Below are 24,104 nucleotides of genomic sequence, written 5' to 3'. Positions count from 1 at the left end.
TGAGTCCAGTGAGCTCACCACTGTGCCACCTCGCTCGATATATTGTGAGAGAAGTTCCTGATTTAACCATTTCACAGTATGTGGGAAGTGTACTTACCATCAACTGTATTTCTTTACTGTATTCCTGAGAACACATCATACGAGCTCTGTATGCACGTGGCACCTGATGTTAGTTTGCTGCACCAGCTGAACTTTCTGTCTGTTATGAAATGTAGCTTTTAATTGTCATTAAATGTCACTTGTTCCTTTCAGAAGCAGTTGCAACTATATGTGCCACCAAATAATGTTGTTTTGAAGGCCACTGGGAAGTATGCTTACTACCAAAGTAATTTTTCCATGATACAAGGGGAATATACTTACCACAAAATTAATTTCTTTTTTTGGACTGCAGAAAGGATACTTACCACCAACTGACCATACTTACCACTAATTTAGTTGTTTTACTATGCTCTTGGGAAAATGTTTTACCTCCTCTGGATGTGGTTCACTTTTTGTGATAATATGCTAAACAACTGGTGTCTGTTTGTCATGACATCAGTGCTGTTGTCACTTGTTACAACAGAACACATTGTTTCATTCTGCAATATATGCTATTGTGACTTGTCTCAGCTCGTTTCTTTATGTAGTGTTAAATGAAGTTTCTAGGATTGTAAAATAGATAGTCAAATAAAAACAGAAAATTCCTTTTTTCACATCTAGTAGTAACTCATAACAGCTTACTAAAGACAGTAGCTTTTTGCTCCTAAACCACAAAAATAAAATAATCAAAAATTAAATGTAGTTGACACTTCTAAAATGATACCAAAACAATTAACTTTACAGGGCTGCTACAAAAAATGTGCCCACAAATGGGTTAAAAACAAAGTATGCAAGCTGTGGGGGCAGTGTGAAACTTTTTTAAGCACTGTATTTGAAAAATATTATTCATTTTGTTCCACTTCCAGAACGTTAGGTTTTGTGGATTTTTGCCTGTACATTAATGGGTGTGGATGCGTTCAGTGGAGGCAAGTGTGTCGTGTATGATTTTTCTCAGTAAATATGTCCTACTGACGTTGCAGTATATCTCCAATGTTCTGGATGCATCAAATGAAGTTTAAAAGACAGCTAACTGCTACTGCTGGTATGCCTCTTCATGTAAATGTCAGAGTTACTATTATTATTCAATACAGAAAGGAAGATTACCAGCTTAGCAATTTGCTGAAAATGAGTTCATTAAAGGGAGTATTACAATTAACATCCTGTTAACGACAAATTAATTAGAGATGCGAAGCAGCCCCAGATTGGGGAAGGAAATTGGACGGATAGCTGACTCCATAAAAATTAATACATTTCATACTGTGCTCGAGCACAGGCAATAAAAAACAGTGAGCAAACATGATGTGTGTACTTGTTGCCTCAGGGTCTCCTGCGAAACTGAGGTGCTTGAGTAAACTACATCACACTGCTTTGTTGTGTGCTTGTTGTCAAGCCAGTTTATGAAGTCCACATCCCTCTTCATTTTTATATAACTTTGTTTTGAATGCACTGTACAAGAATACTGAATACCTTGAAAATTATCGAGTTCAGCCATTCATTCACATGTAATATTCCAACAGCTCCAACACCGATGAGAGCCTTCAGGGGCATAAAACGAGTAAGTGAGAAGTGCCACTGAACTACTAACAACCATTTTCATCTACTACTAATCTGCTCACATTAATCATTATTCAAGGGGATCAGTTCTACATCATTTTATTTTTATAAATATACAGAGAAGCAACTACTTAAAAAAAGCCAATGCTCTGCTACTTAAACTGCTCTGCCACTATTTTGATTTAATACTTCATGCTAAATGGGCATTTAATTTTACACAGGACACTGTCATCTAAACTTATTCTGATAAATTCATATACTTCCTTCCTGTGCAATGCCCTTTATGCTGTCAACGCCACGTTGGGACCGGTACAGTAGTTTCTGTTCCGTGGAGAACCAACCGTACCTGCACATAGGCTATTATTATGATGGAATCACCACTTCAAAAGGCATTCCAAAGCTGCTGCCAGCTTCCCTCTGTGGAGTAAACCATCTACCATTCCTGTCTGCTCCTAGAGAATATGTTGCATTGCTAAATATGGTCTTCTGTTAGAAAGTGTTTGTGCGTTGTGTATCTGAGGTGGGACAGGTAGGTAAATTCACATATCCAGGTAAATTATTGGTGGACTGGCTAATAAAACATTTTTTGCTTTAATTTTGAATATTTGGGGATTTCCAGATTGCTCCTAATGTTGGCTGGCAGATGTTAAAAGGGTGCTGCACCTGAATATAAAACAGTTTTCTTAATCCTAAGCTTCAATGCATATTCTCTATGGAAATTATTTATATTGTGATTGTTATGGTTGCAAGCTTTGCAATTAATGCTAAATTCTCTCTTGTCCATTTGAGCAGCTCAGAGGTTAGCATATCTTGCTGCTATGTGGAGGACCCAGGTCCAATTCGTGGTAATGCCTTTTTTTTAAAGGGCGAAGCTACTCCACACCCACACTGACATAGTGACCATCACCAAAGTTCTACCATCACCTCCGTTTGCTTCGTTACAATTGAGAAGTGCACAGGATGTGGGGTCATGATGTTGTCCGTAGGATTACCCACTAATACAGGCACTTTGAGGCGATAGAAGTGGTCGAGAAGTGAGCAGAAGGTAGCAGTTTTAAGGGCAGAGGGAGAAAAGTGCTGAGGCAAGCACCAAAACTTCTGCAATAGTCTGGACAGATAGTAAGAGCAGTAGCAGTTTCTTTCTGTCTGCAAGGGTGAGGTTATCGTTAGTTTTGGGTATCGTGCGATGCTCGATACCATTGTCGCAGCTTAAAACACTCTTTACGAGTGTCAGTCCTATTGAGGAGGGGTACTCCTGGGCTGTGCTCCTGAGTGTCTCCTGGGCCACCTGCAGCATCTGTACTTGTAACATGCCAAGGTCGTTATACGAGTGGTCAATTGGCCATAAAGAGGTTTGGTTGGATATGTTTATGTTTAGTGTGCAATACTGCTTTCCCGTATTGACAGTCAGCTAGATATTTGCAGCTGGCAATGCCATTTAGTTTTGCTGTAATGCAGGGATTCACCAGTGTTTATTTTGTCTGTGAGCTTGTGCTGTCCACAAGTGATTAATTGTCCCTAGATAGAAGTGTTTTTCAGCAGTTGTGTTTTCATCCGTGGTTGTGGTCATAGTTTCCCAGGTTAAGAATGAAGTGATTGTCAGAGTGTCTCAAGTTCCTGTACAGTCATGTGGTGAGTTTTTTGAATATGTGTGTGTGAGTCTCAAGGCAGTATTCTCTGTGAAGGTCGACAGTGTGTGTGGACTGTGGTGCACTTTGTTCTGTATCACCTGTAGGCGGCACAGCCGGTCAGAGCCACGTAACCCCAGACTGCAGCTGCATGCATCATCATGGGTCTAATCAGTATCATGTACACGGACCTCGATACAATCCTATTCAGTGTGCTTTACCTGTTGAGCTTAGAGTAACACTGTTTGAGCCTTGCATTTGCTTAGTTGGCCTGTCACTGAAGTATTTGACTTTCACACTGAAACGTATTGGGCGTGTGTGTAGTGTTATTTGTCTGCAGTCTTAATGTGGGGTCCTGCCCACTAATCTCGTATAGGGTGCCTAAAGGATGCTGCATTCTCAAAATGCTATACAACAATTCAAGCAAACAACATTAATAGTTTTTATTACAAATAAGAAGCTTGACAATGCTTAACCTGGAATTTACAATGGTGTCGCAAGCAATAGGCGACATGCAGTATAAATCCGAGTCCTTTGCTATATACAATGTTCGTGCAAGTTTGACACACAGCTTGTGGATCACTAATAACTGTTATTGTAGCATTCTGCGCTAGGCCTGTCCGTATACTGTCCTAATCCTGTCCAAATACTGAGTGGCCGAGGCTGGCAGGAGCGGCACTTATATTCTCTTTGTCTAGGGGCCTGCTCCCGTCGTGGTGTTTTTTTTTTTTTTTTTTTTTTTTGTGGTTTTAGGGCGCACAACTTCAATGGTCATTAGCGCCCTGACTACTCTAAGAATGCACCGCGAGGCACAAGTTCACCACAACAACTAAAAGGGAAAACACGATAAAAGACAGACTGACAGGCATTGGATTAAAAAACAGCATCATCAAATGTCCTTAGCGAGGTGTGTCAAATTGATAAAACGAAGAACACGAGCAGCTGCTCGTGGGTCATCCGCTAAAATGGCATCGAAAGTATTTGGCAGGTTAAGATCGAGGCGCAGTGTGTTAAGATCTGGACAGGACATTAAAATGTGTGTAACCGTCAGCAAGTGCCCACATGGGCAGAACGGCGCCGGCGCAGCCGTCAGCAGATGGCAATGGCTGAACCGGCAGTGTCCAATTCTTAACCGGGCTAAAACGACCTCCTCCCGCCGAGAAGGGCGTGAGGAGGACGTCCAAGCCACGGGAAGAGGTTTTAAGGCCCGAAGCTTGTCGTCGGTAAGTGCAGCCCAATCGGTATGCCACAGAGATAAGATGCGCCGACAAATCACCCTGCTAAAATCGGACGAAGGGACGCAACAAGAAGCTGTCCGAGGCTGGAGGACCGCAGCCTTGGCCGCGGCATCTGCAGCTTCGTACCCAGGGATACCGACATGGCCAGGAACCCACATAAAGCTAACTGGAGAACCGACGTCCACCAGCTGCTGAAGAGAGCGTTGGATCCGGTGTACGAAGGGGTGAACCGGGTACGGATCACTGAGGCTCTGGATGGCGCTCAGGGAATCTGAGCAGATGACATAAGCAGAATGTCGGTGGCGGCAGATGTAAAGAACAGCCTGGTAGAGGGCAAAGAGCTCAGCTGTGAAGACCGAACAATGGCCATGGAGCCGGTATTTGAAACTTTGTGCCTCGACAATAAAGGAACACCCGACCCCGTCATTGGTCTTAGAGCCATCTGTATAAATGAAAGTCATGTCGATGAACTTCGAACGAAGTTCCAAAAAACGGGAGTGGTAGACCGAACCGGGGGTGACCTCTTTTGGGAGCGAGCTGAGGTCAAGGTGAACGCGGACCTGAGCCTGGAGCCAAGGTGGCGTGCGGCTCTCGCCCACTCGAAAGGTTGCAGGGAGTGAAAAATTAAGGTGTTGAAGGAGGCGACGAAAGCGAACTCCAGGGGGTAGCAGGGCAGAGACATACAACCCGTATTGACGGTCAAGAGAGTCGTCAAAAAAGGAACGATAAGACGGATGGTCGGGCATTGACAGTAGCCGACAGGCATACCGACAAAGCAGTATATCGCGCCGGTAGGTGAGTGGCAATTCGCCAGCGTCAGCATGAAGACTCTCTACGGGACTGGTATAAAATGCTCCGATCGCAAGTCATAAACCCCGATGTTGTATGGAGTTGAGGCGGCGTAAGATGGATGGCCGTGCAGAGGAGTATACGAAGCTCCCATAATCCAGCTTGGAGCGGACGATCGACCGATATAGACGAAGTAGGACGGTTCGATCCGCTCCCCACGACAGACCACTGAGAACACGGAGGACATTTAAAGAACGGGTACAACGGGCGGCCAAATATGACACATGTGGAGACCAGCTAAGTTTCCTGTCAAATGTAAGGCCTAAAAATTTGGTTGTCTCCACGATTGGGAGAGCAACGGGACCGAGCCGTAAGGACGGTGGGAGAAACTCTTTGTAGCGCCAGAAGTTAATACAGACCGTCTTCTCGGCAGAAAAACGGAAGCCATTGGCGACACTCCAGGAGTAAAGACGGTCAATAGAACGCTGAAGACAGCACTCCAGGACACGTGTACACTGCGCGCTGCAATAGATGGTAAAATCGTCCACGAAAAGGGAGCCTGATACATCAGCTGGGAGGCAATCCATTATTGGATTGATCGCGATGGCGAAGAGAGCGACGCTCAAAACTGAGCCCTGTGGCACCCCATTCTCCTGGCGAAAGGTGTCGGACAGGACAGAACCCACACGTACCCTGAACTGTCGATCCATTAAAAAGGAACGAATAAAAAGAGGGAGGCGACCGCGAAGGCCCCATGTATGCATGGTGCGGAGAATGCCCGCCTTCCAACAGGTGTCGTAAGCCTTCTCCAAATCAAAGAACACAGCCGCGGTCGGGCGCTTCCGCAAGAAGTTATTCATAATGAAGGTCGACAAGGTAACCAGATGGTCAACAGCAGAGCGGCGCCTACGAAATCCACATTGTACATTGGTAAGTAGGCGTCGAGACTCGAGCAGCCAAACCAATCGAGAGTTAACCATTCGCTCCATCACTTTACAGACACAGCTGGTAAGCGAGATAGGTCGATAACTGGAAGGCAAGTGCTTGTCCTTCCCCGGCTTAGGAATCGGGACAACAATAGACTCGCGCCAGCATGCGGGAACATGTCCCTCAATCCAGATGCGATTGTATGTACGAAGAAGAAAACCTTTACCCGCAGGAGAAAGGTTCTTCAGCATCTGAATATGAATAGAATCTGGCCCTGGAGCAGAGGACCGTGATCGGCCAAGTGCGTTTTCGAGTTCCCGCATGGTGAATGGGGCATTATAACTTTCACAATTCGAGGAGCGGAAGTTAGGTGGCCTAGCCTCCTCTGCCTGTTTGCGGGGGAGGAAGGCAGGGTGGTAATGAGCGGAGCTCGAAACCTCTGCGAAAAAGCGGCCGAAGGCATTGGAGACAGCCTCAGGGGCCACAAGGACGTCATTCGCGACCTTCAAGCCAGAAACTGGTGAGTGGACCTTAGTGCCAGATAGCCGGCGCAGGCTACCCCAGACAACAGAAGAAGGAGTAAAACTGTTGAAGGTGCTTGTGAAAGCAGCCCAGCTGGCTTTCTTGCTTTCTTTGATAATACGACGACACTGAGCACGTAATCGTTTATAATTGATACAATTCGCCACTGTAGGGTGGCGTTTAAATGTGCGTAAAGCACGTCGACGAGCACGTAAAGCGTCTCTACATGCTGCGGTCCACCAGGGGACCGGTACGCGACGTGGAGAAGAAGGAGGGTGAGGGATGGAATATTCAGCAGCAGCGAGAATGACTTCCGTGAGGTGTGCGACCTGACGATCACAGCTTGTAAAGGTTTGATCCTGAAAGGTCGCCCTGGAAGAGAAGAGCCCCCAGTCTGCCTTGGAGATGGTCCAATTAGAGAAGCACGGAGAGGGGGTATGCTGCAGGAGATGGATAACACACGGGAAGTGGTCGCTCGAATATGTATCAGAAAGTGCATACCACTCAAACCGGCGTGCAAGTTGGGGAGTACATATAGAGAGGTCTAAATGGGAATAGGTGTGAGATGTGTCCGAAAGAAAAGTAGGGGCGCCAGTATTGAGGCAGACAAGATCGAGCTGGTTGAAAAGGTCTGCTAACAAGGAGCCCCTCGGGCACGATGCTGGAGAGCCCCAAAGGGGATGGTGGGCATTAAAGTCTCCAGTTAACAAAAATGGTGCAGGTAGCTGAGCAATAAGTTGCATCACGTCTGCCCTGGTAACGGCAGATGACGATGGAGTGTAAACGGTACAAAAGGAAAACGTCCGCCGTCGTGGTGTGGTCCTTGCCAGTGGGCTATTGGCTGACGGTGTGTTCACTGCCTTCTTTGCTCTTGTGATCTTAATTTTCATTCCAGAGCTTGTGGGTATGCCAGAACACGTAATGTTTGTGCAGTTGTTATGGTTGTCAGTGAACAGAACTGCTTCACACTTGTCAGCATTTGCTTTAACACACTGTCATTCCAGCTAGGCAGTTTTGTTTGCCGTTGCGAACTATGCCTGATGGTTTCCAGTCTTGCACTAGGATGGTAGTGTCATCTGCGTAGATGGTTGCCATTGTGTTTTGTTCAGTTGGAAAGTCATTGACGTAGAGATTAAACAAGAGGGGCCCTTGGATGCTGCCTTGGGTAACTCCCACTTGTATACTGTGTTGTGTTGACAGTTTGCCCTGAACGTCGGTGTTGAAGCTTCTGTGGGTGAGATATGAGTGTGTAAGATGTATGAGCTCGTCGGAGAGACTAGCAGTGCAGAGTTTGCGAATGAGACGATTGTGCCGTAGATGACTGAAGACCAGGAACAGCGCTCCTGTAGCTTTGTTGGTGTTGGGGGTGTGTGTAATATGTTCTACTACACGGAGGAGTTGTTGCGTTGTGGAGTGGTGATTGCTGAATTCAAATTGCTCCAGTCTCAGCGAGTCATTGGTGATGCAGTGCATAGTAAGATGTCTGAGAATCATCTTCTCAACAATCTTATTCAGGGAGCTCAGCAAGCTAACGGCTCTGTAATTTTGTGGTAGAGAGTGGTATTTCCCTGGCTTCCTGAACATCAGGACAGGGAAGTGTTGATGTTGTAGAATGGTATTCGTCATATGTGTGAGATGCTCTATAGCTTTATTCGTGAACTCCTGGGTGACACGGTTTTGAAAGTGATTGGGACCAGGAGCTTTTCTAGCTGTTTTGTGCTTAATAACCTGTGTAATTTCATGTGTAGCAGTATGTATTGTTACATTGCACTTGGGCTGGGTTACAAGCCATGTAACCTCCTGGTCCATTTCAAGTAGCAGTGCTGGATTGGAAGGAGCCAGATTCAGTGTGAATGATGTTGCTAGTGTTCTGGTCATCGGCTCATGCTTCTCCTCCATGGAGTATGCTGGTCTGTAAGGTATTTGTAAGCTTGGTGTGTAGTATTTCTTCTTCGTGGAGTGGACAGCTATTTGCCACACTCCAGGTCATGTGGTGTGCAGCCCTGCGAGTGTATTGTCCCAGTTTGTGGTTTTAAAAGTTTTAATTTAGCCTGTATGATCCCCTGGAGCCTGCTAATATGCTGTTTGTACAGTCAGTATCTCCCGAGATGATCTCTCATTGACATCGGCCCCTGTATTTCTGGGAGCAGGGCCATTGAGCATTCTTGTGGTATAAGTACTGTAATGGTAAATGCTATTGCATCCTGAACAGCGGTGGTAAGGGCTTCGACAGCTTCAACAAGTTTCCTGCTTTGTGTAATTTTGGGAATTTGTGGGATACGACTTTTCAAGCATTTCCTTGAACAATGCCCAATTCACACGCTTGTTGGTCAGTATCCTGTGAGATTCATCATACTGGTGTGTTTCTTCCGAGTAAAGTATTACAGGTGTTTGGTGAGGCCAAATCATGTATAATTTCAATGTTGATTGTGACTATAATGCCTATCACATCTAGTCTCTGTTCCCTGTTTTAAGTGTCACCTCAGCTGGCACTAGTGTAATGTAGTTTGGGCGCAGTGCATGTTCGCATAGTTTTTTTGCTATTGGTGTTTGATCTTTGTTAGTTCCAAGCAGAGTGTTTAGCATTAAGATCACCAGTGGCTATTGGTCACTATGCAATGTTGAGTATTGTGCTGATATCGCTTGTTATGATGTTACCACATCAATTGTATATCGATATCAATGTAGTGTTCACTCAGTTGACTTGACCCTAACAGCTGTGGCTTCTAGTCTTTCAGGTTCAGGGATCTTAATATTTGTGTATTCTTTGTCTCAATATATGATGATTGCTGTTCCACCCACAGTTGTGCCTTCAGGTGGTCAGTACAGTAGATGTAATATCTTGGGAAGAGTAGTTGTTTGTGTGACTGGAGCTCAGCTTCGTTCATGAGAGCAATCCAGATTCCCTTCTCCTCCATAAATGCAGCTAGCTCTGCCCTTTTGTTGCCAATCCCATCTGCATTCCAGAATAGCATCTGGGTCAAAGTATTGTTGTTTGTGTTTTGTGGTGTATTATCTATGGAAGAGTGTGGGCAGTGTGGTGATAGCAGTTTGTATAGCAGCCATGCACTGGCTGGGTGTAGCCGTCATGAGTTTGTGCATGTGTTACGATGAAGAGCCTCAAGAGGATCTTAAGCCACGTGAGTGGGGAATAGTGTCTCCACTATGCCTCTGATTGTGGTGAGAATGTTTGTTATGTCAGCCAAAGTGTTGGCGGTGGTGTTGGTGGCTGGTGGTCCTTATGTTGGTGTACTGGATGGGCTGGCTTGTGTGTTATTCATGGTTCGTATTTCATCTGGGGTCACCTGTGTTATTGCTGTGGTGAGGGGGGCAAGAGTGTGAGTTACAGTTACATTGTTCCTTTGAATGTGTTCCTATGTTTGTCTGGTCTGTTGTTGGTGTATTTGTTGTGGTGTGATAGTGTCCCCTCTTTTGTTTTTTGGGTACCTCCATTTCATTTCGTGTGTTTGTGGTTGCCCTAGTTTGGGTGTGTCTTCTGTGATATCACGAGTGTCACAATCTGGCCCAGACAGAGTTGACTTGGTGTTGTCTGGGACCGGCAGTGTTGTCAGTATAGGGGCAGTTTCTAGCATTGCATGTGTGGGTTGTGGTTCTGTTGTTGTGGGAGTGTGCCATGAGTTTGTGGAGCTCTGTGCATCCTCAGTTCATCCACTTCCACTGACAATGCCAGTAAAAGAGATTCCACACCTTACTGGTTGGGGGGTGGGGAGTGTCTTGGAGCTGTTCTGGTTACCACTTGTCTGTCTTTGGCACTTTTGCACCTTAGAGCTTCTTTGTATGCTGCACACCATCTGTAGTTTGCACATGGACCCCTCCACATTTGGTACATTTGATAGTTGTACCAAGTTTAAAGTGTCGTGCTACACGGTTACCAGTGCATTTGCGGCACCGTGTGCAAGATCACATCGGGTGCCGCATGGCCAAACTGCTGGCAGTGGTGGCACTGTTGGGGGACACACGGAGGTGTGTATATTTCTACTACAACCATGTGAAGCAGGAGCATCTGCGTCAGAAAGTTGCAGGAGTAAGCTGCGTTGTCCAACTCCACTAAATAGTTTGGCTGCAATCTGTGTGTCACGAATCCCAGAATTCATCTCATGCTCTCACAGTCCCAGCTGAGAGCTGTGATTATACCATGAAGAATGTCATTGAGGGTTGTTTTGTCAACTCCTTTCACGATGTACATTCGAGTTTTTTCCCCTTGGGTGCTATATTTATGATACTCAATTCCCCCAGCTTTGACGAATTTCAGGAGATTTGTGCAATCTGTTTTGTTGCATACATACCGTGATACATGGTCCCTTGTGAGTTTTGTGTTTGGTATATGGTGGGGAGTGACATTCTACAAATGTATTGTTTAGCTTGCCGAGGCAAGTGTAATTGTGTACTTTGACCAGTGGGAAGCCAGTCGGTGTAGTGTTCTGTGTAGCGGCTGGGGTAGTGTTGTGTAGTTGAGGTGCTGCAGAATTGTTTGTATGGTCCCTCATATTACCGATGCTCGGAACTGGTGTTGGTAAAAGCACGCTGCATTTGCCGTGTGAGTCAGTAGGCTCAGTTGTTCGTGTATGTTGCTGCTGATTGCATTTTGGACCCACCAGCTTCCAAGGTCCATCTTTGTTCCACGGAGCTCTCACTTCCAGCTCGAGGACTACTGCGGTGATATTGAGGGCCTCTCTAGTATATTCACTGGTGGTGTGACTGGTGTTGGTGTTGCTGTTGCTGTTGTGTTGCTTCCACCCGTCAGTTGGACAATGAGCTCATGCTGTCTCCGAGCCATTGCTTCTTGATTTGTGGCAGCAAAGTCCGGATTTAGCTGGTTCATCACTTACTGATAGGTGGCAAAGCAAGACAGAAACGTCGAAGGGAACAGATGGCACTCCTGCCTCTTGTGCTGCAGTCTTGCTACGGGTCGTCGGGTGGGATCTGCTTGGTGGATCTGCCGTCTCCCAGACATAAGGATACTTTTAAGGATAGAATGTGGATATGAGACAATTTTACTTTTTCGTCTGAAAAGACAATTTTACTTTTTTAGTGTACATAAAGAAGAGGGGAGTCCTTATGACTCACTTGTGCAAGATGCAATGCACACTGCAAGAGAGCACGGGTGGAAGACAGCAGCCTGTACTGGACAGTGTTGTCCAATGTGAACGTGACCCGGACACTGAAATACCCTATTAAAGAATGGGAGAGTCACACTGGGGAAGCTCCAACCACATTTGTAGGAACTTTGAACCAGAACTCTTGGCCACCTAGCACTGTCAAGTGTGTAGCAGTGTGTGCTTGTTAGTGACACTCCAAAGAGTGTCCTGTGGCATCTACGCCAGTTTTAGCGTATGTGTAACACAAATTTCCTCTCGCTCGCAGCTACTGCAGGTACAGGGGGAAGGCAGCTGCTCAGCTGCGACTCACCCGTAGTACTGCCTGTGGTTTTCCTTGGTGGGAGGACTGGAACGAGGTGCACCAAGCCTTGTGATGCCTATTGAGGAACTGTTGGACTGAGGCGTAGTGACTCTGAGGTCAAGAAAGCTGGCAGTGACCAGAACAGGGTGTGGTAACCCCCCCCCCCCCCCCCCCCCCCCCGGCCTTCTGCTTTCTGTGATGCCATTGCAGAGGATTACACTGTGGTTGGTCATCTGGTTTTGATGTGGGCCAGAACATGAAGCTTTCCTTTGCTTTTTTTTTTTTGCTAAATTGACTCTTACTTCTGGACACAAACACCTATACAGAGCAAATGTATTGGCATCCAGGGTTTGGTTATTTTGGGGGGGGGAGTGACGATTTGTTATTGTTTCCACCCTCCCTCGCCCAGCTTCCCTCAAAAATGCAACTCGCTAGCAACCTCGCTGTTAGCATACGACAGACATCTACAATTTTAATAACAATAATAAACACACAAAAATATATTAAATTATTCAATATAATAGTAACAATACAAATAGGTGGATCAAAGATGGAAGAAAACATAGAACAAACAAAAGAACTTCAGAAAGTGTACAAACTGACATGGACACACTATAATAAAAGAAACATTTCAGTACAAGGCAAACACATGCACTACAATACAGTTATAGTATCAGAAGCACTCTTCGCATCAGAAATGACCACAATCTGAGGACCAGGCACCACAAAGCAGAAAGAATACAATGCAAAATCCTCAGAAAATTTTTAGGAGCAGTGCACAGAGATGGTATATGAATGAAGAGATCAACCAGAGAATTATATGAACACAGAGGCAGACTCAGTCACAATCAGAAAACACCGACTGACATTCTGTGGACACATACACACAATGAATAGCGACAGAGTCACAAAGGGATTTAGGATGTAGTAAATGCCTTAATCAAAAAAACCAGTTGGTTTCAAGAAATAGAAGAAGGCTACAAACAAGCAGGAATCAGAATGGAAATGATGAATGAAAGAGACAAATTCAGAAACAAAATTATGAACATAAAACTTGAAGTAAAGGAAAGGAAGAAAACAGAGAAAATATGTACATATCAAAGGAAACAAGAACACAGTCAAAGAATGAAAAGATTTTGGGAAGAGAAAAGGGAGGAGGAAAGAAGGAAAAAGCTGAACAATCACGTAACAACCAAGTTGAACTCTGTCAAAGTGTGTGCTCACCATCATTATTTCAATAAACATTATGACTGAACAGAGGTCTGCAAACACATGTGAATGAGGGGAATACTGTTTCTATCAGTGATTTCCAACTGTGTTCGGGAAGTCATTCTTTCTGTTGTTGTTGTATCGGATCTGTTGTTGACAGCTGGTATGTTCAACCCAGTGGTGTGCAGCTTTACCCAGCTGGAATGTTGTCAATCAGACCAAAAGCATGTCCTTGTGGGCAGACCCTAGCACGAGCAACTGAAAAGTGTCCTTTATTACATGTAGCTTGTCATTGCTGGAAGAACTTGGCATTTTTGACACACTTCTGTTTCCACGCTACCTCCTTCTCCAAAAGTTATGTGTGCATTTGGAAATTGGTGAAGTAAAAAATATAAAGACATCGTGTCATTCTGTCACATCTGTCTGTAGTGTGCATTTTGCAGTGCGTGTACGATACAAGGCATTTAGGTATGGTGAGGTTACTTAGCCATTAGTGTTCACAATGGCTGGCATAAAGGAAACATGACAAGTATTACATTAGAAAGCAACAGCGATAGCTTTCCGACTGCATAAATTCTACTAGGCAGAGTCAGAAGCAGACACAGTGGCCTGTGCCAGATACGAGGGTTGGAAGTGGCTGAAATGTGAGTTGTGGGACAGAGAGAAAGAGAGAGAGAGAGAGAGAGAGAGAGAGAGAGAGAGAGAGAACACACAGACAGCACCATAAAACATTCCCCATCTCTTTCTGCACAGAATGCACCACACTGCTGCCTTCTTAAGGGCACCCCAGTATAATATGTTGTTTGGGAAGTGTTTGGTAGTTATCATCATTGCTATGACCTCCACTTGTATCCACTCCTGCAAGATTGTGAAATCTACAGCCACTGAGGAGATTTATGTGAGATGTTCCTATCAACTTTATGTAATATTCATATTGCACACTTCTGCAGACAAAACAGATTTTCGACCTTAGCTTAGGAAAGAAAAGAATCATCACAGATCATTAAGGTTCAAAGAACTTGTCTTGAACACTGTAAGGGATCCGTGATCCCACAAACATAGATGCTAGTATCCGACGCCCAGGTCGATAGCGGACAGGAGTCGATTGTCGAGCGCTGCAGTAGGCAGTGAGACTAGTGCTGAGTGCGCAGTAGTATGGTAGAGTGTCGAGTGAGAAGTAGAGTGGGAAAGACCTGCAAGAATGGTGGTCGAGTGAGTTGTAAACGGTAAAATTCACTGGAGTATGACGAGTGAGCACGTCCCCCTGATCGTCGTGGGGTTGACTCTCACTAATGCCGATTCGCGAGTGATAAGAAACAGAAAGTGACAAGTGCCGAATTACGTGTTTCACGTCAACCGCGTCGGCCAGCAACAACCATGGATTGCAGTGAGGATTGTTGTGAATGTTAACCATCAGCATTGCGTGTGACAAAGTACTGAAAATCAGCAATCAGTAAAAAGAGATAACCGCAATTAGACGTGTAAGGCAAAGGTAGCAACTGCCTCAGAATTTGTGTGTTAGTAGGAAATATATATCAGTTGTACATCGCAACCTTTGTGATACTTAATAATAGACAAACTTTCAATCATTAGCTATTCTGTCTCAGAACAGCCGCATTCGCAGAACAACCAATAGCCTTTCATCCATTAAGCACACGGTCATATATCATAATAATTAACTGTTTGGTGGCTTCGGTAAATTACCCAAAATCCAGTAAAGGAATTAATCGGGGGTGTTTCAACACAAATGCTTAAAAATTCTTTTGTAGTTAACCTATTTTCAGATTATGAAGAGTTCTTTGTTACAGCTTGTATTTTTGTTCCAGGTGGCACTGAACTTGATGGCTGTAGTGATGTCGTGAAGGCACAGAGTTGGAAGTTGTTAAACCTTCAGAAACAAGATTTTCAAAAGTACTTCTTCTCAGACACCAACATTTCGCCCCTGTTTGTGTTGGATACACAGATGTCTCAGTTGTTGTCACATAATTTGAGTGTAGTGACTGAATCTAGAAAACAGTTTCTTTTGCTTCCCTGTACCCCAAGCATTATGTGCAATGCAGGACTCCTAACAAGACAAACACACAGAGCACAGCCCTCTGTCTTCTCTTGCCGTTTCTGCAGTTTGGGAGCACAGTCTGGAAGTCTGACTCATGTTGACCGGACCGGCAGGGCGAAAATGGTCGACATGGGTTCGAAGCTGGTGACAGAACGGACTGCTACAGCATGAGCAAAGGTTTTTGTGGGACCCGAACTGATGAAACTCGTACGAGAAAATGGCCTGAAGAAAGGTGACGTACTTAGCGTTGCTCGCCTGGCGGGAATTGTGGGGTCCAAGCAGACGTCCAGTTTTATCCCTCTGTGTCATAATATATCTTTCTCCTCTGTGGCTGTGGACATTGAACTGGACTCTGCTCTCAACTGTGTGATTATAACTGGCACGGCAAAGTGTAGAGGGCAGACGGGAGTGGAGATGGAAGCTCTCACTGCTGTATCGGTGTCTGCCTTAGCAGTGTACGATATGTGCAAAGCTGTTAGTCATGACATTGTGATATCTGAAATAATGCTTCTGACCAAAAGTGGGGGAACTAGAGGAGACTTCCACCGGACATGAGCATCTGTGTGGGTCAGTGAAATAAGTTAAGTATACCTGGTGTGACGTAGGCAAATTTCAAAGTCTGTTCGTAGTTATCATAAATTATATACACATCGAATTGGCCTGAATATAAGTTGCACCTTTAATTTCGAAAAAGAGAGAAACTTAATTAAAAATAATTTGTCAAGTTGCCCATTTACAAAAGCTTTTCAAAATGTGATTTACCCTTAACCACTTTTTTTTGTAGTACACTGTAGATAAATTACACACCAAAACAAAGCTTTCAGTTGCAGTTTTCATGTAAGACACTCTTAACTTCACTAACATTCATTGTTTTGTCACTGTCAGTATTTTTGTCACTCTCCTCCCAAAGTACAGTGGCGTCGCTACATCCCGGGCATTGCATGTGCAGCATTTCTTGAACCGTACCTTTAAAAAGCACATCTGTTAGATGAATAACTGTGAGTTTGAAATTTGCAACGTAACTGTATGGAATTCCAAAATTTTCTCTCAATGTTGTGCTTCATTGGTGAAGAATAAATTATATTCTTTAGTTAGAGAAAAACTGTGCCTGTCCCATTGTCTAAAATAGTGAAACTGTGAGAATGGTAATACAGAGGGGTCCAGAAAAATGTAGAATCTCTTTGATAGTCAATATTGATGGAACAAAATGGCATAGTGTCAAAATTCTTGCATGGGAGGAAGATCATTTTGTGTGTTCAAAGTGACACCTGTTAGCAGCCAAGCAACATCAATGTTGCTGAATTGTTGACTGAAGTACAGCTGTCAGTGTTGCCAGTGTGGTAGCTGCACAGAATGTCTTGATGGTTTCTCATATCTCATTCAGTGTAGCTGGGTTCTGTTGGTAAACTTTGTTTGTCGAGGTCCCCCATTGGTAGAAGTCGAGAATTGTAAGGTCCCGTGACCTTGGTGGGCACTTGACAGCTCCTCTTCGACTTATCCGTCGTCCAGGTAGATTTTCATCTAAGTAGAATCTGATATCTCTGTGGTGGTGAGGCGGAGTACAGTCTTGTAGGTAAAAATCTTTTGTTTCCAAACACCTCTTGGATGGCTAATAAAATCAATGTTTGCAGCATATGATACACCTCACCAGTTATGTACCTTCAAAGAAGAATGGGTCAGAGAAACAATACTATGACGGACCGCACCACACATTAACACCATGTGAAGTAACATGTTTGTCCATGTGAACATGAGGATTTTCAGCAGCCCAATACATGCAGCTATGACAGTTTACATTACCATTCAGGTTGAATTGTGCCTCATTAGGCCAGATAACCTTCCCTGCAAACCATCATCTTCGTGAAGCATGCCTTCAGACCACTCGTAGTGCTCCATCCTTCGATTCGGGTTGTCCTCATTCATAGTGTGAAATAATCTTGGAATGTACACTTTCCACTTTGCAGTCTTCAGAATTTATCATGCACTTGATCAGCTTACCCCACTTCCCCATACATCCTGCTTCATAGATTTTTGAGATGATCTAGAAAAATGTTGCAATACAGCAGTGCTGGAACCTGGAGGTTGATGTTCTTGTTCGGAGGACCTTTCCTTGTGCACATTTTAAACAGTATTGTCTGCTTAAAATTTATACCAAATACAATAAATTGTTGTTTCAGTACAGCCTTGCATTGCTCAAACAATAGTTGTATTTCATTCAGTGCTGCATTGTCATCTGCTGGAAACCCACACGACAAGATCTGTTGGGAAAACAGTGGTTTATGCTACCACTCAAAATTGCAGCCATATAACACTTTGTTCCAAAGGTAATAACAATCAGAAAATGTCTACACTTCTCTGGATCCCTCTGTAGTCACTACCTAAATGAGATAGCAACAAAGAGAATGTTTGCATTGCTACCTCATACACAACAATTGATTTACAAACTGTAGTGATATTTTTGTTTCATTTCAAACTTAAGAAAAAGCACTACAGTTGAGGTTTCTATGATTCATAAAAGTCCCAGTTTTTATGGGAGATTTTTTGTAGAAATGGTGTATCTTATATTCAGGCCAGTATGGTACCCGTTTCCATCCTGTTTTAAGTCTTAATTCAAAATATTTATCTTTCTTTTTCCAATACCTGATCAGTTTGAGAGAGATATTTAAAACAAAAAATAAGCACTAGCAAGTACGTTAATTTGCTATTGTTAAAACTTTTTCTCGTGCATGTTCTCTACAATTTTGATATGACACCACCTGCACTCTTATCTTGTTGCCAGTAAAAAGTGAGTAAGTAGGTCATTAAACTCTCTCTCTCTCTCTGTGGCCTCCCCCAGCTGTGTGGTAGTGTCCTCTGTGTTGCTCTATTTTTTCAATTTTTGATAGTCCCGTGCTGTGAAAAGTTGAGGTGAAGTGTTCATTCTTAAATAAATAGTGTGTATCAGCTCTTTTCTCCTAGGATCAGGTTGTCATTGTTGTAAAATGACACTTTTTTAACAGTTCCTAAAAGGTGCACCACTTCATTGACATTTTTGCTCAGGTGTAGAGCATATTGGCCAGACCAATTTACATGTTTCAGCTTTACACTGTATGGTATCCTCTTTTTTAAAGGCCTATTATCTTTCTTGTGTGTGACTTGTCCAGAGATTGAAAATGTTTTATTTTGTAAGTTACCAATCCAGAACAGGTTTCTGTCAATTTAATTCTTCAGGTTTTTCCAGAAGTTTGCTGAAATTCCTGAGTTGTCCTTTGCACAGTCGGACATCATTGTCTTCCTCGCATATTTCGGTGACATTAGTTGTTGCTTTTACAAAGTGCTACTTGAGACTGACCGTCAGATGGAGCAGGTCTGTAATTCGTTCCCTCTGCCTTCGTGCTTCATCTGCAATCTGCTCTGACAGACACCATCCTCGGGTATCCGTGTTGCGTGATATTCCGAGTGTCATCTACACTCACGGGCACGATTCTTGTGTGTTATGTTTTCAGTCCAAGCTAGTTGGTAGAATTCTGTTTGCGGGCTGTCCCCGTTTGGGGACAAGGATCGGCAGGGCATGAAACCCTAATCTTTCATCTTTCAGTTAACTCAAATGTCGAGTGTCACTTTTTTCATGTACTGTGGTTACAAATATAAGAAAATACAAAATGAAAATTTCTCAACATAGTCATGTTTCTTTTCAGTAAGTTTCTCAGATCAGTACACTGCAATGTAAATATTCCATTAAAAGAATATATTTTTGATTGTTTCTTCAGTCAAAGATGCATTGCCTTTTTGACTTAACAATCAATGTCAAATCATTGTCCCTCAAACAATCCTGCAGGGGTTTGACAACGTGAGACCATGGCTTTATGGAGCATCACCTAGAATTAGCTGCCGTCTTTTCTGACATCATTTTAAATCAATGCTATCATCACTGTTTCTTTTGCTTAGGGTTTTGAGTCTAGGAATGATGCAAACAATCAGCAGTTTATTTCTTTCTTACGTGATCTTGTTTTCTCCTCCCTACCCCCCTTTCTTCTTTCATTTGGTAGCCTCGAGCAAATTGAATATTCCTGCTTTTGTTTGTATTTATTAATCTGTCTGTGCCCCTAATTCTTAAAAGACTTCATTATGACACTAATACTCTGAAGCAGCAAATTTGGGGAAAAAGAGCTGCATTCATTTATGCTGTTGTAAAATGGAGGAATTGGTTGTAGTTGGAAAAAAAATCTGCCTTTTACAGCTGCTGATTTTTGTCCTACATACGAGTCCTCCAAGCTACTGATGATCTGACCAATGTACGACATGCCAAAATGCTACGGCTGCATGGGGAGATACAATTAAATCCCATCCCCCCCCCCCTCTCTCTCTCTCTCTCTCTCTCTCTCTCTCTCTCTCTCTCTCTCTCTCTCTCAAAGATCGGCAGGTTCAGGAATCTAACACAGAAAGAATTTAATCACGGTTTCTTTTTCATCTCTATCATACAATGTAGTCCAATTTTTTGCTAATACAGAAATAACATTTTGTGATTTATGTTGTGTACTCTTCAAAAGATCTAATGATGTCCTCATTCCTTTCTTATAAACAAAACAAGAAAAAACTGACAATAATTGTCGTTAAAATAAAACACAGAACAGTGTCTCCATAGCATCAATGAGCACATCCTTTCAGCACCTTTGACCCAGGCAGTGAACACAGCAGCGGTCAGTCTATGACTTGCAGCAGGTGAATCCCCGTCAGCTGCATTGTTCATGCACCCCACATAAATAATAATAAACAAAATCTAACAATACACATAACCAAGGCTTGATTTGTGACAGTATACCGCTGATGACGAAAAAAATTGGACCCAAAGATTTTGAGATGTGGTACAATAGAACTTTTGCTCTAGTTGAAGCGGTAAGATGCAAATGTTGTATTCACACTTTTAAAAAGCTCAGAAAAGTGTTATAACTTTTTCAGAAGTCTAAATCAAACTACGGAAACTCTCGGTAGGAACTTAGAAATATAGGAAATGATAGAGTGCTACTTACCATAAATACATGTTAAGAAGTCTATTTTTTTTCTTTTAACAAATCTAGCACTGCATATTACTGCCAAATTACCTGTGATTGCCCCAGTGGCAGACGTATGTATAATAATGTCAAAACGTTTGTGACACTACACACTAGGAGAAGCTCAAGTTTCAGATACACATTGATTGCGTTCTTGATGATGCTATCCACATGTTCATCCACACTCTGCAAACCACTATGAAGAGTATGACAGAGGGTACATCTCACTGTACCAGATATTAAAGCTTGTTCATGTTTCAAGACCATTTAAATCTTTCTCTGCATGCTGTAATTAATCTAATATTGTCCTCATGGTTCCTATGGGAGCAATAGTTACAAGGTTGTAGCATATTCCTAGAGTCGTCTTTTGGTAAGCATACTTTCTTAGGATAGTGTACATCTTATCCTGAAGCGTCTGCCAATTCAGTTATTTCACCATCTCTGTGACACTCTCCCTTGGGTCAAACAAACCTGTGACCATTTGATCTGCACTTCTCTGCATGCGTTCAATTCCCCATTAATCCATTTTGATACAGGTCCCACACATTTGAGCAATATTCTAGGATGGATCATACAAACGATTTGTAGAATGACTGCATTTCTATGGTATTCTACAAAAAAAAATCTCACTCTTTCGCCTGCCTTACCCCTGAGTAGGCCCATATGACTGTTCATTTCATATCCCTACAAAGTGCTTCACCCAGGTAATTGTACAAATAGACTTAATCCAAGCAAGACACCCTGATACTGTAGTCATACCACACTGCGTTTTCTTCACTTTGCAAAATGCACGATTTTACATGTCTGAACATTTAAAAGAAAGTTTGAAATTATCAAGATCTGACGAATGTTTGTACAATTTCTTTCAGACTGCACTTTATTCTAGATAAATGCACTATCTGTGAAGAGAGTGCTTTACTATTAATATTGTCTGCAAAGTCATTAATGTACATGAACATGAACAGCAATGGTCACAACATACCTCTCTATGACACATCTGAGGTTACTTCTACATCAGATGATGACTCCCCAGCCAAGATAACATGTAAGTCATTCCTACCAAAATATCCTCAATTACAGTGACAAATTTCACTCGATACCCCTCACGGTAGCAATTTTGATAATAAGCATCAATCTGGCACTAAGTCAAAAGCTGTTCAGAAATCGAGAAATACTGCCTGCACCTGTCGAGTCAGGAAGATGAAAGTTTGAAGGTCAGGTTGACAAAACAGATTTTTAATACTCTTGGAAAGAACCCTAAAGTTTCTGACATAGTTCAGGGGAATGACAAAGGGATCTTTGACAGGCTGGATTAAATCTAGGCGGCGTCTCAGACCGACCAGAGTTACAACTTTAAAGGCTTCTACGCTGAGCAAATACAACGGGCTGTTGGAGGAAGAATGCAAAGGCAGCTTCTAGTAATGTGCAATTGCTATTCTGCGTGGTCTTTAATGGCCATTATCAAATTTTAAAAAATTAAGAATAACAATAACACAGTACACAACAGGAAGGGTACAGCGGACTTTCCCTGATTGTTCCTTACATTACCTTTCCTTGATTTTTTTTAATGATAATGTTTCTAAGTCTTTCCTGGTTTCCATTGAAAGGTTTGGATTGTTTCAAAGATTAATTTACACATTTTTTAATATTTTAATGTATTCTAGGACAGGAACTCAAAGAGCACAAGTATAAAAAAACTGCATGTAGGACATTCATGTAAAGCTTCCCATTTTTAACTGCAAGGTAATGGCAGTCTATTTTGTTACAAGAAAATGAATCGGGACTTAGTTCTCCAGAGCTGATACTATTATAAGGAGTTGTGATGGAAGAACATGAGTTCCAAACAATGGATGCCTTGGATCTGTTTGCTGCTGCTTCTTTTTAATCTCTGCTGCTAATCCCATGAGTGAAAGATCTCTACCAATGAAAAAGTAGATTTGAATGACATCAAGTTTCTTCTCTTGTCAATAGTTGTTTCTACTGAAGAGAAATGAGTCTGGTCATCTTTGTCCATTTGCAGTAATTCAAAGGTGTCGTGGCACCTGACATGTATGCTTGAAAATAACAAACGATCAATATTGTAATTAACAAAAGTATTGACAGCAGTAAGCTGTATTTATCACATCCAAAAAGTTTGTAAAAGCTGTGGACCCTTGTTTTATCATGTCAATCCATTTGTGCCAATGGCTAACAGAGTACCATTCACCATCATGTCAAGTGGCAATAACAGTTTGCTTGCATCATAAATATTGAGTGTCAAAAGTTAATTCCAACAATATGAAATAGGACAGATTGCTACTCACCAGTTAGAACAGGCAATGGGCAGCAGACAAGCATACTGAAAAAAAAAAACTGTCAGATACTATATACTCAAAAAAAACACTTAGGTACTGAAGGAATTATCCAAGTACCAAATAGGGCTGAAATCAGTAAATGTGACATACATGTGAAGACAGAAAAATAATTACAGTTTCAGAAAAAACTGGATGATTTATTCAAGAGAAAGAGCATCACAAATTGGATGAGATGGTCCACCTCTGGCCCTTATACAAGCTTGGCTCTGGCTGATAGAGTTGTTGGATGTCCAACAGAGGGACATCATGCCAAATTCTATTCAAATGTCACGGTAGATAGTCAAAATCCCGAGGTGGTCTAATGGCCCTGCCCATAATGCTCCTTACATTCTCAATTGGGGAGAGATCCAGCAACTTTGCTGGCCAAGCTAGGGTTTGGCAAGCAGGAGGACAAGCTGTGTGCGGACAGGCATTATCTTGCTGAAATGTAAGCAATGTATGGCTTGCCAAGAAGGGAAACAAAATAGGATGTACAGTATTGTCAACAGACGACTATGCTGTAGGGGGGGCATCCATGCCACCCCTACAGCATAGTCGTCTGTTGACCAAAAGGGATCTGTTAGGAAAAGAAATCGCACCCCAGATCATCAGTCCTGGTAGTTGGACCGTATGGGATGTGACATTCACGGTGGCATCCCACCGTCTGGGGCGTCTTCAGACACATCTGTGCTGATCATTGGGGCTCAGTTCATAGTGGGATTCATCACTGAAGCCAATTATATTCCAGTCAATGCAATTCCAGACCAGGGACGTGCCTGGGGGCACACCAGATAGCAGTGCGATGCCAACCTGGCTGCTGGCTGCCATACAGCCAAACGAGGACTGATGGTCTACTGTGCCATTTCTTTTCATAACAGGACCCCTTTGGTTGTCATCTGTGTCACCATTACAACACAGACATCTGTTGACGATATTATAAACCCCATTTTGTTTCTTTTCATGACAAGCCATCATTTGCTTACATTTCAGCAAGATAATGCCTGCCCACACACAATTCGTCTTCATACTTGCCACACCTTATCTTTGCCAGCAAGGTCACGGGATCTCTCCCCAACTGAGTATGTCTGGGGCATTATGGGCAGGGCCACCCAACCAGCTCATGATTTAGACAATACAATGCGCCACTTGGATAGAATTTGGCTTGATGTCACTCAGTAGGACATCCAACAAATCTATCAATGCCAAGCTTGCTCAAGAGTCAGAGGTGAACCAACTTGCTCAATTTGTGAAGCTCTTTATCTTGAATTAATCAATCAATTTTTCTGACATTGTAATTTTTTTTTTTTTTTTTTTTTTGT

The 24,104-nt window shown here is 43.0% G+C and overlaps 1 protein-coding gene across 1 annotated transcript in view; it reads right to left on the bottom strand.

Annotated features, from left to right (window-relative positions):
• LOC126484190 (molybdenum cofactor biosynthesis protein 1-like) overlaps positions 1-24,104 on the bottom strand; it is a 110,764-nt gene that overhangs the window by 86,263 nt on the left and 397 nt on the right. The gene's annotated exons all lie outside the window — the stretch shown is intronic.

Source organism: Schistocerca serialis, chromosome 6 (assembly GCF_023864345.2).
Source record: "Schistocerca serialis cubense isolate TAMUIC-IGC-003099 chromosome 6, iqSchSeri2.2, whole genome shotgun sequence".
Taxonomy (NCBI): domain Eukaryota; kingdom Metazoa; phylum Arthropoda; class Insecta; order Orthoptera; family Acrididae; genus Schistocerca; species Schistocerca serialis.
The sequence above is the reverse complement of the archived record's forward strand: the minus strand, read 5'-3'. Positions and strand labels throughout refer to the sequence as shown.